A 15,964-nucleotide genomic window follows, 5' to 3' on the forward strand; every position below is an offset into this window, starting at 1 on the left:
AGTGCAGGGACAGAACACAAGACCATGAGTTTGGGAGCAGAAAATAGGAATGCAGGCCAAGAACTGAGGGACAAGCAGATTTGTTCAGCAATGACTAGGAAGAAAGAAAAATTAGGCTTAAATTCAGAGGCTAATCTAGATTCAGTGGGATTGCTACAGTCAGCAAGCAAGAGCTAGCCATCTAGAGTATCAAAGCTTAGAGGAGGAAGCAGAATAACTGGCAGAGAGAAGGCAGGAAGGAACAGACTTCACCCTGAGGGAGAGATCAGGCGTTTTCTACATCTATGCTTTCCACCATCATTCACCAAGTCTTCTATTTGTTTGTTCTTCATTGTCCTTTTCTGTCTCAATAAAATCAAAGCATTTACTGAGAGGGTCTAACAAGGCACAGGCTGCTTACGCGTTCATTACAGTTGTGCCACAGCAAAATCCCACAATATTCAACCCTGTCTACAAAAATTCAAGAAAGTGATGTTCAAGTATCCCACGAGATTCATGACAGACAAATCTTAACAAGGCCAGTTTTAAAACTTACACTTTTCTTTCTAGATTACAGTATTTATGGCCAAACAGCACAACCAAATGATGGAAACAATTTCTGAAGTACAACTGTGTTTGTAGGGAGGGGATGCAGAAAACAATTTACAGCAAATAAGGGGGAGGGAAGGCAAGGTAAGCATTATAAAATGTAAATAATACTTCATCCAAAACACAGTTCAGGAGAGCAACTAGTCCATGTTTTTTGTACAACTACTTATTATATAACAACTTTTTAAAAGGAGAAGTCCCCCAAACCGAATGTTCCATTTTCCTTGGCACAGTAGATAAAGGCAAATGAAAGCAGCAAATCTTCCAATACTGAGCTTCAAACCCAAAATCTGTCACTGAAAACGTCAAAGTGCATCAACCAGGAGTGACAGAAGTGGCCTGCTTCACCCAGCCATGTTTGGACACACATGCCAACCTCAGTTTAGTTTTGAAGCCATTCTCTACCCAAATTAATTTTTTTAATTCATGGTGTGGTAGAGGGAAAGACAGGTGGGAATTGTTTGTAACTTTTTTTGCTACATTTAAAAATACACTTTAATTGTGACTTAGAACATTTGACATGCTTTTTTTTCCTCTGGCCAGCAAAAGTGTCCTGTAAGGTAAGAAAACTGGACCCAGCCATGCTGCAAGTTACAGACACTGAGGGGATGACATGCATAGACTGCAACTGCAGGGCTGTGGCTGCTGTCTGCAGGTAATCTACACCACACTGGAAAGGTTTAATGGAGAGATAACACTGACTAATACTTCCCTCATCTCGTAAATCTCCAGTTAGCAACATGTTCATCATCTACCCCACAGAAAAGTAAGTGTGAATGTACTGCTACCAGTTCAGCTACAAATATATCTATCAACTAACACGTATTGCTGTGACAGTTTCCTAGCTAGGTTAGCTAGCAAAGCAATATAAAGCAGCATTAGGGTATCTCCCCAATAATCACAGTAAATTAGCTAAAGTGCAACAATATGCTAAGGTAACTACTGCTTCAGGATTCCAAAGCCAGCTCAAAATACCTCTTTGTAATGTAGAGCAGACATCTTAAAACCCCTTCCCCAACTTTTGGACTAAAATTATTACATAACCACACCCTTAAAAGAAAGGCTGGAGTGTACCGAGTAAGGGAGAGTCACATTAAGTGCTAAATATTACAAGAAAAGTACTCACAGAAGGGTTTACCTCTGGCACTCTACATAACAAAGTCTTTGCTGTCCTGAATAGGAGTTCAGCATACAAGGTAACTACAAAGTTGTACAATTTGTTAGAACACTGCTCCTGTATCAGGATTTAACTGACAGCACTGTGCTGAGTCTGATTACTTTTGCACTTGCAGGATCTGGACAGAATTGCCTCTTTCACTGTAATTTTAATAGTCAAAATATCATGCAAACTTGTTGACAGAAGCTACCAGAGCTGGACCAGATCCTGATCTTGGTTGTACAGCTAAGAATAATTCCTTAAGGCGACAAGTTTCTTCTGAAGCTCAAGACAAAACCAAAACTCAAGAGTCCAGCCCACAATGCCCTTCTCTTTGTTTGCATCATGCTTGCACACAGAAAAAAGTGGGGGTTTCCTCTTGGGACTTTTTCATTTGCATATATGTACGTATAACTTACATAACACACTTACTGCTTGATTACTTTTATTTCAGATGGCTAAATTGAAATAATTCAATTAATTAGTATTAATGATTTTTTGAGCCAAATTTTAAAAAGTCAAATTTTACAGTAAAAATTAAATAGCGAGGATATAATTGGCTTACTTCTAACACCCCTCCTTACTCTTCACATCCTATTTTATACCATAGTTCCTCCTTCCCCCCCCCCTTATTGTTTACTTCAATTTCACTCTATTTCAGCCTCTACAGTAACCCCGTATCTAACATATGAAAGTACACTTTGAAAAGGTAAAAATATGCCATTTAAAAGAGCAGGGCCAACACTTTCTGAAGTCTTTCGTTTCCACTTCTCTTCCACAATTTCCTCCTAGTACTGTTTCTGAGCTCTTTATGGAACTACCAATAACTACTTCTGCATTACAGACTACTACTAAAGTGACTGCTATAGATCAAACCTCTCAGCATCACTGCCTCACATAGCCTTCACTGTACATTTTAATTTTGACTCTATAGTCTGTGGGGGCACTTTATAAACATATAGATATCAGCAGAGTGTTTCCAGATCAGTCATAGATCAAGCTTCCAGACCAGGCATAGACTAAGCCTGAACTGAAGGATAGCAGATAATATCCAAGGCTTATTATGCAATATAGCAAAGAACCTCATTCACCTTAAGTAATTATTTGGTCAGTACCACTGCTAGAAATAGCTGATTTTAAATAGTTGAACAGTGGTGATGCATTCACTGTTTATACATATTCATCTCCTACCTGTTAGCTATTCTCAATTAAAGCAAGGCATAACTGGCTTTAGCTTGCAGAGGATTTGCAAAGATTTGCTGCTTTTAGTATGGCATAAAATTTCTATCATGATTTGTGCTCAAAGTAACAAATGTTATTTATATACAGAATTGATATATAAGGGAATAGATGCAGGGCCTTTTCTGTGCTCTTGCCTAAGACCACCCAGTGAGGCTACAGCAGAAGGATGAGGGACAACTACAACTCAACCCTCTAAACTACACCTTTACCCTTGCTTTTTGTGCAAGCTCAACCTAAACTTTTTTTCAAAGGTGATAAATCTTTAGAGGGTTTGGTTTGGGGGTAAGGATTGTGAAGGGGGGGCAGGCTGGTTTTTGGGGGTGGGGTAGGTTTGGGGGGTTTTTTTGGACAGTCAGCATAAAAAATTTTTGAAATTTCAATACATCACAGAAGCTTGATTTAAACACTGTAACAAACAAGAGAATCATACTGGAAATACAGCAAACCACATAAATTGCATCATATTTTGTTAAGGCACTTAAATAGAAATTATTTTGGTGTCTTTGTTTGGTTCTTTCCCCCTCCTTTTTAAAAGTGATACAGTTCTTTCCAGTAAACTTCAGAACAAATATCTTAAATCCACGGCTACAGGTGTATCAAAACTTGAGCTACTGGAACCCTCTGTCAGACAGCAAGATACTTGGAAGTCACCAATACCTCAAACATTATGTTTGAACAAGGTTACTAGGTTATATTAGGTTTTTTTTAAAAAAAAAGTCCATGTAAATTGTGCAACATTTTAGCCTCCAGATTTTTGGTCATGCCGACACCATATTTAAAAACTAAGGTCAAAGTTGAGTAAAGGACAATGGAATGAAGACTTCCTACAAGTATTCATTTCGGGAGACATTTAAGATTGAGAAAGGTTTTGACTAAGTAGCTATTGTACTATGAATTTTCCACAACCTGCTTGTGTTTGACCACAAGTGCAACTGTTTCTACAGCCACTGTTAAAAAAAGCATTTCAACGTACTATGACTTGCAAAACCAACTCCAGTTGCTAGGAAGTATGATGGAAATCAAAAAGGGATGTTGAATATTTAAGTGACACTGCAAATTTCTTTTTCCAGTTTTAAAACCTCAAGATTATCAAATCCCATCATCATTATTCAGCTTGGTTTAGATATCGTCTTCCTCTTTTGAAGAGTCACAAGACAGTTTTCTCTAGCTATGACACACTACAGCAGGAATTTACCTAGAAATCAGCAAACCCTTCAATGCAAAATCCTGTAGATTAGAAATTGCCAGACTGGCTTCTGAACAGTGGTGCCTACAATTCCTTTGTAAGACTGACACAGAACAGCAGTATTAGTCAGACACCTTCCTGAGACAACCTCATTCTCTTTAGAGCACCAGCTAGGTTCTACTCTCTATCTTGCTACCTCCCCTTTCAAACACATATCTTAAACAGGACCAGGTTATTTACATTGTTTCTAATGCTTGACCTGAATCAGCTACCTCACCTGAGCTGTATAGTATGTGCCAGACTATGTCAATATTTACACTTTTACTAACTAATAATTAACTCTGGCTACGTAACTACAAAATCTCTAATATTGCCATTAACATACAGAAATTCTATTAAGCACCATACCAGTGTTATATCCAAGTAAAGCATATACAGAACAAGCCGTTCACCAGGAAACGCAGACCTGCAACCACACTGCTACAAAAAGTATGAACACTCATGTGTATGAGCATCCTTAATACTGGAAAAACATTCCTAAGTAAACCTGCATTTAAAAAAAAAAATGGTCCTAGTGCCTTTTGGCTTACTGCTTGCAGAAACAGATCTTACGTTTTCTGCTACTTTCTAGTAAATTCACTGTTTAGAAGAGGCTATTGGCTAAAGCTTGTTCCAAAGGAGCAGAAGCTGCTCATAAACTTGAGGAACAGTACCTCATCCAGCTGGACCCTTATTCTAGAAACATTATTTCTAGAGTAAGTAAAACACGTACATCACACAAGCTCTTAATGCTAGAGTGAAGCTTAATCTTTTTTGTCCTGTCTGTAAGGGCTCCATGCAATTTTCCCCTTCCCCAAAAGCTAACCACAAGAACTCTAATGCTTTATTTTTGATAATTAAACAATTTCAATGCCAAGTCACAATTACCCCTAGAAAACTTAGCTTCATTTACCAGAGATGCAGTTCCACTTTAATGTTCATTTTAAATGAGCTTACAGACTCCTCAATACTCTAAAAGCAAGACAGAGTTTCACCAATACTCTAAATGTATTAATTTTTTAAAAAGAAGAAATGGGAGACTCTTGCAAAGTAAGACTTGTATGCTAGACACACAAACCAGAAATAATCCATTTACTCCCTCTCGACCTTCCTTGGCTAGACTAACTCAATTAGTTTTCCTAAAGCACCACAGATACTTGCCAAGATTAAATATTTGTGTTTAATCATTCAGAAAGTGAAAGATTATGTACTGTAATGTAACGCTTTTTACGGAAACCTCTAGTTGAGCAACAGTTCCAGAAAAAATTGTGAAATGAAGTAAAAAGCTGTCTGGAACACCACGCTTCTACTCAGTTAATTCAAAAAAAATTAAACTTCAGAACTAAGTGCGAAGTCAAGACCTCCTTTTCAGCAAATCAACATCCTCAGAGGCAGCACATTTTTAAATGCAGCCCGTTTGAAATTACTCCACAGTAACAACCATCACTAGGAAGTTATTAAAAATTATCAACACCCAGCCAGCAACTTATGCTACACGCAGACATGGTGACGGAACAACGATAAAAACGCCAGGGCTAATTTTTATCATCGTGTCCAGTGCGTCGCATTAATCCAGGTATACAGTAACCCAGGCTGTGGGAGCCAAAGGCAAAGTCGCAATAAAGATAGGCGCGCACAAGGCTGAACGCTACCCCTGCCATTCCAGCTGACGCAGCGCACGCTGCGTGGAAAAACTGCACATTTATCTGGGAAACACGCACCTCGGCCGAGCAGCTCTCCAAGCCCTCCGGCACGCTCCTGACCTGCCTTTGTAACATGGCAGGTCAGCAGGCACCGCTCGGTCGAGGCTCTCCGCCCTGAGGAGCGCCTGCCTCCGCGGCCCCGCAAGCCGGGCCGGGGCTGCGCTCCTCCCGGCCCGGCCATCGCCGCGGCGGGGGGCTGGCGGGAAGCCTCGGGCCGACGGGGAAAAGGAGAAAGTTTTCCCCCCTCCCACCGCGGCCCAGCGGAAAGTTACCGCCGCCCCTGCTCGTCTCTCAGCCCCGCGCCCGCCGGCGCCCGGCCTCCCTCGCCCCCGCCCGCTGCTGACAGCCAGGGCAGCCGCGGGCAGGCGGACGCCCCTTCCCCGCCGCCCCAGGGTCGCGATAGCGCCCGCCCCGCGATATCTCCTCAGAGAACCACCTCCCCCCGCCCCCCCCCCCGGCGCCCCACCGCGGTGACAGCTCGGCGCGCTCCCTCACCTCCGGCGGGGGCCGCGCTCCCCGGGGCAGGGGGAACGGCCGGCGGAGCCTCCTCGTCCCCGGCGCCGAGGAGCGGGCGGGTGAAGGGGGGTAGGGGAGGGGAAGCGCGCTCGGTCCCCGCGCCCTTATCTCATCCTAGCGGAGCCCGACTCGCCCCGGCCGCCTCCCCGCCGTGTGGGCGTCTCAGGCGGGATCCCCCCTCCCCTCCGCACCGCCTCTTCGCGCCGCCATCTTGGTTGTCACGGGGGGGGGTGGGGGGGAGGAAGGCGGGCGCCGACTCGTGATCGCGGCGGGCAGGGCGCCCGCCGGGTCCTGCTGCTCCGCGGCTGAAGGCGGTGGTCCCCTGCCGCGCCTGAGGCGGGCCCGCCGCCGCTACCGCGCTGCCTAACGTCAGCGTGCGGCCGCCCCGCCGCCCAGCTCGCCTCGGAGGTCTCCCTCTGAGAGGGCGGGCCCGTCGACGAAGGGGTCTCGGCCCGGCGGCCCCCGCCTCCCTCCTTCCCCCCTCAGAGAGCGGCGAGGCGCCGACGGCTGTGAACCGTGAGGGAGGGGAGCGGGACACCCTCAGCGAAACCCCCTCAGAACAGCCTAAAACACGACGCGCAGCCCACGGGCTGGACTCTGACACCCCACCCCACACACAGACGCACCGCACTACAGCGTCTCCCGCCCGCCCGGCAGTACCTTTAATTTAAAGAGAAATTAATCTCTGGCCCAAATATGCCAGTCTTTCGCTCACCTGCGGCGCCCGTCGCCAGGACCCGGAGGAGGTGCGGGCTGTCTGGAAAACAAGGGAAGAGAAAACGGGGGATTTTCTGCAGTCTTGATGTAACCCGCACCAGGTTGTTGCATCAAAGACTAGAAAAGAACCCGAGACAAAAATAATCTTTTGAGAGCGTGCGGCTGAGATTAGTGCAGCGTGTCAAGATGTTGCTGAGCACAACAAAATGGGTCCTCCTGCTTGTTCTGCCACACAGAAATACTACTTTTCAGGCACCTTGTGTACTGCAACCCCGGGTTTCAAAATTTTATACCAATGTGCTATTTTTGAAGCGATGTTTAGGGATAGGCTCCAACCATACAATTTTGGCTTTGAATTCAAGCTTCCCTCAGTTCTGGGCGTTTGGCTCGAGGGTTTAGATGTGGCTCATTATAAAGACAGAAAATTCAGACGAAGTTCTGAATTTGGACTGTAAATGCTTACGTATGTTCAAACCTACTGTATTGGTTTACCTCATCCTTCTGAAAAATCTGACCAAATAGGAGAATATAAAAGCAAAAAGTACAAAATATGACTTTTTTCCCCCACGTGCCTTTATTAATATGACTGTTTGTAGCAGAAATGCTGCTCCTCCTACCCCCCATGTAGGAAACAGAGCGGCTGACACAAGCCAGCCTCTACCCAGGCAGAAGCACCCATGTGCAAGCCTGCACATGCAGACACAGCTTTGCGCTGCCAGGTTTGATATTTGTGAGCTGAGTCTGCCTCTTTTTTTTTTCTCAACAGACAGCATACTGACTAAGGAATGTGTCAAACCCCTATCCCAGGCAGGGACTATGAGAGCAACATTGCCCATTCGTCATATTTCTAGGTAAAATGTGTTTCTAGCCACACCCATAAAGATGTTTTCTCTCTCAATAAGATACAGTGTAGTAAGTGAAAGATCAAGAACCCAGAACCTCAGTATTTTTTTGCAGCAAGCTGGTCTGCCTTCTGTAGTCAGTCCTTAAATTATTTAGGCTGCTGGTAGCAATTTTTCTAAATCCTCTGACAGTTTCTGGTATATTTTAATTCTGGAAATGTTTTTCAAATAAATAGCAATAATGAAGTCCATCTTCTGGCTTGTGTTAGTAATTTTGATATGCAAACTACTCTGTGCTCTCTGCCCTTGCTCGTTTTTCATGTAGGCATAATTTTTAGGCTTCAGCATTAACAGCCAAGATTAATGGGTCTGTTCCTACTTCTAAGAGTATTGTTTCAGCTGCATGTATACTGAGGCAAAATCACTGCATTGATGCATGACTAGTTTAAGTTCATAACCATTAAAATTTTCTTGACTATTTCTAATGGAAACTAGTTTTACAGAAACATATTTCTTAAACATTCTGTAGCAGTTTTCATACTTTTCAGCTCATGTCATAGGTAAAACTTTGTGTCAACGTCTTTGCTTTGCTGCTAATTTATAGCTCAGCCTGTTTATTTCTCTCCACCATTTCTGTCCTTCAAGGACTTACCTGCATTTAATTACATATTGTGTCAATGTCAACAAATTGCGGTCAGAGACTTGGATCTCACTGTGCAAGGCCCGATACAAACACCAAATAAAGTGCCCAATCTTACCATCACAGCTAACACTGTGCTTACCTCTGTCCTGTCTTTCTTGTTCTTACATCTCCCTCTCCTTCCCACCTTATTCCATCAAGCCCCTTCTGCTTTCTCTCCATGACCTACCTGCTGCTCACTCTCACTCTTGGCTGCAGCACACTTTCTTCCCCACCAGCACATTTAATTGCAATGTTCCATTTCATTATTAGCTTGTCACCACCTTTATCCAGTCACCTTTCCCAACTTATATCTAGCAGCAAAGCTTTCCTGCAAAGCTTTCCTGCATAGCTTGTCATCAATTTTCCACATTAAGGCTTGTCTAAAGCCACATGCAAAAGGGTCTATGAAAAATAACGACTATAGTGCTGTGTTTATTTCTGAATAAAGAGTAGCATCAGTGAATAGTGTTACTGTACAGGCAGAGACAGATTTACTGTGTGCCCAGCTCCTGCAGGCTCATTGCACAGAAACGTGTCTATGTGTCAGTCAAACAAAGCCTTTCCCTTCATGGGGACTTCAGGGATCTCTAGGCAGTGGTCTCTGCACACATATGGAGACTGACCCCAAAATCATTAAGTCAACAGCAGTCTTCCTATTAATTCCAGTTAGTGTTGGATCAGATTCTTGTTGCGCATAGCAAGTTAATTAAACAAGTTAACTGCGGGTACTGCAGGTGGGCAGGCATCAAGCATGCTTAATGTGGTATTCTGCTGCCTCTCAAGTGCAGGGTGGAACACTGTCAGCCAGATTTAGCCTCCACAGGAGTGCAGCCAGGGAGACACACAGGGTTTCTATGCACTGGCAAGCACAGAACCATTTTTTTCCATGTTGCAACCCCAAATTTCTAGCTTGTGGCACTGCAGTAATTTTCAAAGTATGGTTTAGCTTATTTTAAGTGCAACTGACACATGGCTAAACTCAAGCAAGGCAGAGGACAAGTGGCAGATGGTCAGTGACAGAGGCAGGAATGGAATGGAGAATTTCCCTGTCCCAGGACATGGTTTTAACAGACTTTGTCCCAGGATTGTGAGATGTGACTACTTATAATTCATAAGGCTTCAGCAGTACTTAAAAAAAAAAAAAAAAAAAAGAAAAAGCTATTACTATACACAGTAGTTAGTAGTTCCTGGCAGAGACTGGCTTCCATAGGCAAAACTATTTCAGTTTCTTAAGTATGCAATTTGGGGCTTGATCTGCTCACTTTCTTACCAATTTTATTCCTTTTGAACTCTCTTGGCTGTGCTATGTGTACTGCTCATTTATGTCTAGGGGGGAAGAATGAGGCTCCAAAAGAACCCAGCAGAACACCTTTCAAGGAGACATGACATATCTGTAACCTTGGTAAAAATAACTATAAAGATAATGATAATGGATAATTATAAACCATGTAACTGGCAAAACAACGCTCTGCATTTCAGAGGATGAACTGCCTTACCCTGTCCAGTAACCCACTTTGCAGTGCAGTAATGGATCTACATCCAGAAGGTTATGCAATGAAATGGAGTCTTTGGCAAGCTGGAATCACACTGAAAATGAAGCAACATCTTAATGGGGTTTTTCATATATGCATATTTGAAAATCTGGAACTTATCCCTTTTGACATAAAGAGACCGTCCCTGCTTGGAATGCTTAAATTCTAGGACAAATTATGAAATAATGAAGTATTTCAATATTATGATGCAGCAGTACAACAGTGCAGTTACCCTTCCTTTTACTGCTTCAAGTATAGTATTTCTGAAAAGCTTTTTGCACTCCAGGGAAAGTACTGATTATAAATTATAAAAGAGGCAATAGAATATCATGCATGTAGGGAAAAAAAAAAAGAGGTTTCAGACACTTCTCTAGATAAAGAACTTACTGAAGCACCTAAAAATATGGGGAAACGAAGCGAACCCAGGGCCTGATCCAAAGACCACTGAACTCAGCAGAAGCACTGCAGGGGGGGGTTCATTAGGCGTCACAGTCATGTATGTCATGAATTACAATTCACAAAATGCAAATAAAGAATGTTATTGTATATATAATAAGGATAAAGTCTAATTGCAGTGTCTAGGCATTCCACTTGGATAAAATGAGCAGATTTTTCTCCAGCAGGTAGACTTTCTCAGCAAGGATTTATTGCCAATATTTATGTGAGAGTTTGTAGTCCCAAAAGCACAGAAATGCTGGGAAACAAAAAGGAAAGGAAATGTATGCGAAGAGGAGACCCAAATGTTTCCAAGTAATTTCTATAAATAAAAATCCGATGCAAACACATTATCATTTCACTTTTCAGTGCTGATTTGCTTCCTCAGGATTTCAGAGTGTGCATCTGAGAATTTAGACTGTGCATCATAAAGTTTCCCTCAGCAAATGCTAAAACTATTCACAAGGCATTGTAGCATTGCAGCAACTATCAAATGTTGAATGATAACAGACCCACTGGACAGCCATTAGTATTAATTGGTGAGAAAACAGTGCACATCATTGTGCTTTGCTGTGTTACTGCGGGTAGGGGTATCAAGCAAGTGATGCCATACCTCTTCTCCTGCTGTTAGTAGGCAAATAAGTATGTACAGCTGGAGCATATTTCTAGGATGGCTCTTCCCGTAGACACTGGAAGCTCCGAAACAAATATTTGCAGCAAATTTTTTGAGAACAGGACAGCAGAAGGGTTGCTTGAAGATGGTACAAGTCCTAATGCATGTATCAAAACCAACCTGTTGTCTGTTCCAGCACTAACTCGTTTTAAGTATTGCTCTCGTCAGTAAAGCAAGATAACAAAAGCTTCTCTTTGTGGAGTAATATCAGGAAGGAAATTATGCATGCAGATTCACCAGCAAAAATAACAGTCTCGGGCTGTAAATGTACACACTGATACTGCTGTTTTGTTGCTATTTTCAGCAGTCCCTGTACCCTCAGGGGTGAGAGTAAGGACTTAATTGCTATTGCTGCTGTTCATGCATCAGCCTTAAAGGTTCAATTTGGACTTGTGCTCTTTGGCCCATCTGGAGGTGATTTCTGCAAATGGCAGTCTTTTCTCTGAATCAGTCCAATTCATCATCCAGAGTCACACCACGTGACACTGTGATGCTATGGGCATCTTCTCTCACATCAGATATAAACCTACTTTCCTTTACTAGAGATCTCAGTTCCTTATTATTTGCACTTTTATTTATCTCCAAATCATGTCTAGGCCAAGTAATTGCATTCCACATATCTAGATGTTCCCCACAGTTTTGTCTGGCTAAGATACTTACTTCAGGCTCTGAACTCTTGTGTAGTCCTGCAGTTTAAAGTTTTTGTATTTTGTTCTAGAGATCACTTATATTGTGATGTGTTAAGTGAAGTATATCTATCCGTTAACCACTTCTCAGGAGTACTATTAGGCTTAATTAATGTCTGTAGAACACTACTGAGATTCTCAAGAGAAGCAGCTATAGGAGTGCAAAGGATTATAATTAATTTAAAACTATCTAATTTTTGAGTAAATGGCTAACAACACTTAAGCTGAGATTCTCCAAGTAAAGGTAATTTATTTGATTCTTTAACAAAAACATTATGAAGTCTGGGTTTCCATTTACTACTACCACTGTATGATGCATTTTGATTTTTATTGTCCTTCCATATGCTTTGATACATCCAGGCACATAACATAGCTTGATTTAGTTCAGGAAACACTGTCCAAAATATGAAAGTCAGGTTAAAATAAAACAAACCACCAAAATAAGTAAATTAATAAACTCAAAGGCAATCCACATCACCATTTGCCTTTAATATATTAAGTATTTGAACCATAAAGCCTGTAAGTAATATTATAGAATAATTTCCGTATTTATTTATAAGGCATCTCATTTACATAAATAGTCATTATCTGGAAATAAAACCAGATCATTAAAATTCAGAAAACTGACAGGCCAGGTTGAGATCAGTCAAGATGTACCAAAGAGATTTGCTAGACTCCCTGTTTGAAACTGTTCTCAGAGAAAAATCTCTGCTCCCAAACAAGCTTAAACAGGACACCGCTTTAGAAATACAAGCAGTGCTTCATCCACATGACATCACTGAACAGAACAGTTATTTTGTACGGTGAGAAAACATTGGGTCACTCTTCTCACTAACTGTCATGGAGGGTTTCCAAGAAAATGCATCTGACACATCTGCACTGAAAATCTGACCCAGATTATAGCTGATGTTCTCATAACACATTCTGCTTTTCTGAAACTCTACAGCATTTCAAAATACTTCTTTCTTTCAAAATACTTTCAATACTTACGGTACTCTCAATACTTCCAAAATGTTGCATCTAGTCAGAAAACACATTATGCAGAAAAGAAAAAGAAAAAAAATGGCACTTCCATGTTTCTGTTTGCAAGCTAGATTCATCACTCTCAACTATTAGCTAGAGAGTCACAGGTATTTAAAAATAGGTCCTGGTTGACTAAAAGAATGCATCTCAGGCCCTGCTGTCAGTGCTTTTGGCATTCAAGATCCAGAGCATTAATTACTAGAATTTTTTCTAGGTAAAAATAAACCCACCAGTTTTTAAAAAGCTACAGCTACAGAACATTCAAAACCATATTGCAATTACCCTGTTAAGTCACACACGTGTCTATCCTTTTTCAGCATAAGATAATTCTTTGCAGTGTAAACCCACCAGATTAAGGCAATACACCACAGTCTACCCTGTTCAGATGATTTTCTTACTAATTCCTAGAGAATGAAGGTTGGCTCAAGTACTGAGTCATGAGGATTTCATCTCAGTACAGATATTTTTAGTATCTGTTATTTTATCTTGGGTACTTTTAAAATCTGTGTCACTGCCCAACTCCTCTCCTAATTATCTGAAATTCTTTTCTTCTGCAACTGCTTTGGAATGTTCCCTTATATTATTACAAATACTGGCCTTATTATATTGGGTCCTAATTATACTCATCTATTGACTGGGTTAGGTAAGAGTGTACTTGTTCAAAATGTGAGCAACTGCTGAGAAGCAGAGGCAAAACAAAGCAACAATATTAAATCTCACTGGTGAGTCACCCTGAATATAGGTCAGATCAAGATTCTGCCTTTTTCTGAGCTCTCTGAGGATTTGGTCCAGCTTACCTGAAGGAGCCCCTAACCTCAACAGACCCCTCGTGCAGTCATAACTCAAACTAAGGTTTGTACTCCTTTGCCATAATAGCACTGCCACTTCAACACAGAAATTCAGAGGAGATGAGCACTTTCTTAGCAACTGCTCCACAACCTGGAGCTGACAAAGGAGATGAGAGTGAACACACACCAAGGCACCTTGAGAGTAAAATACAAAACCTATTTGTTTAACCCAAGCTGCCCCAAATAATACTATGGATCCACTCAATCTCATCCACTTAAGTCTCAAAATCAATGTGCTAATGGCAGAAGAGGGAGAGTGACAGATCTGATCTGATTCATATCTGGGGGAGGCCCTCTGCTGCAGTGGTAAGGAGCTCTATATAATGAGGTGGGCAGGAAGAACTGTGGATTAATTAAATGGCTTGATCACCTCCTTGAAAAAAGCATGACCAAATCTTGATGCAATGGAAGTAATTCACGTAACCAAGTTTGAATTGACTCATAACGACAGTACAAAACTATCTTAATATAGGGCAATATTTTTTTTTTTAAATCACAGTCTGACTTAATACAAAAAAGAATATCTCCAGTTTAAATAATGAGATTGAAGGAAATGTCCTTGGCAAGTCAATTTGTTCCATGCTGCTGGTGGTTCCTGTTAGTGACAAGGATTTTTTTTTCAAGAAGGAAACAATGGAAAACAGATGCAAAAGCATTTACCAGAAGGCCAGGCAATGGCAGCTTTTCCAAAATGTCAAGTGTGCAGAGTAGAGTCAATTTAAAAGAGAATTAATTATTTAAACTGAATTAATTTGACTACAATGAAGCCCTGTTAAGCCATCTCATCTATCCTGCTTCCTACTGTGCTACCCCTTACAGTCTAAGTCTAAATACTGACCTCTATTTTCAATACTTCAGCCAAAAAATCCCTTACCCAATCATAGTATCAATATGTGGCTTTTTAAATATATTTACTCCATCCCTTCCAGGAACTCACCTAAAGAATTGTGCTCACCTCCTCCACATTCCCAATTTAATCCCTGGGTCCCCTTTTCTCCCCTTTTCCTCTTCCAGCTTCACACTTCTTGTGGTGTTTTCCCAGGTGCTGCAGGCAATTTCCATCACTGCATTAATCAGATCCATCTTTTGCCTGCAAATCTGTCCTTTGCATAAAGTCTCTCATATCGTCAACAACTTTTCTCTTTTGCTTCATGTGTTGCCTTGTTGTTGCTTGCCTTTGGGGAAAGGAAGATGACCGAATTTTAGGTCTACGGCTTTCATATGGAAGCTCACTTTCTCAAAAGAATATCCATACCCACTTCCTCTGGAACCATTCGTCCCAAAGTGCTTCCTTTCCTTCAAGGATGTCGGTCTTAGTGTTGTAATACAACAAATTGTCGCCCGTGAAAGGACTACTCAAGGAACCACTGTGCCCACTATTTGCATTTTCCAGGTCAACACAGGTTTGCAATACTATCAACATTTTAAAAGTGGCAATAATGGTTACCTAGTGCTCTTTTGCCTTGATGGCGTTATATGCAATGTGGCAAACACCAGCAGAGCCCCTGTTGCTCTGAAACCTTTTGTTTCCCACAGGAATATCTATAACCATGTCTACCAGTGATAGGCCAAAGCTGTCACTTCTTGTTTCCAGTTTCAACATGGGCAGAGGAACATTCCAAAACCATCCTTTTCTGTTACTGTTAAAAACTTAAAGCAAAAACATCTGTGCTAGGATTTAGGTGAATTCCTTTATTTCTTCTATTTCATGGAGGAAAAAGAACTCCTGTCTATTAAGCAATAAACTTAATTGCCCTGGGTCTTGCCTGTACTGGGAATGTATATCAATTTTAATGCATCAGTGTAAAAATCAGTCTCATTAAACTAGCTCAAAGCTCTAAAATAGATTGAATGCTGTTTTAACACTTGCATATAGTCATTCATATTAAAGTTATAATTTACAGGAGCTCATAATGAATATAAAGAGGAATTAAAACAGCTGAGGTGCAACAAAAAAATGTTTAGTGTAACTGATTTTTAAATTGACAGTTAAGAACTCTCTTCTGTAGCATATTCAAGGCCTTGGAGGAATACAGTTGGTTGGGATATACCACTCCTTATTTCACAGTGTACTAGAAACAACATATAAAATGTGA

General features: G+C 41.5%; 1 protein-coding gene across 13 annotated transcripts in view; it reads right to left on the reverse strand.

Annotated features, from left to right (window-relative positions):
* Positions 1-7,182, reverse strand: part of DENND4A (DENN domain containing 4A) — a 63,953-nt gene extending 56,771 nt beyond the window's left edge. For 12 of the 13 annotated variants that reach the window (XR_012652703.1, XR_012652704.1, XR_012652705.1 and 9 more), the window contains exon 1: positions 6,410-6,645. The gene's annotated coding sequence lies outside the window, so the exon portion shown is untranslated. Of the gene's footprint in view, positions 1-6,409; positions 6,646-7,145 lie in introns of those variants that run through there. The other variant, XM_075044615.1, reaches the window with a different exon arrangement.
* Positions 7,183-15,964: the final 8,782 nt, after the last annotated feature.

The sequence above is a fragment of the Buteo buteo genome, chromosome 13 (assembly GCF_964188355.1).
Source record: "Buteo buteo chromosome 13, bButBut1.hap1.1, whole genome shotgun sequence".
Classification (NCBI taxonomy): domain Eukaryota; kingdom Metazoa; phylum Chordata; class Aves; order Accipitriformes; family Accipitridae; genus Buteo; species Buteo buteo.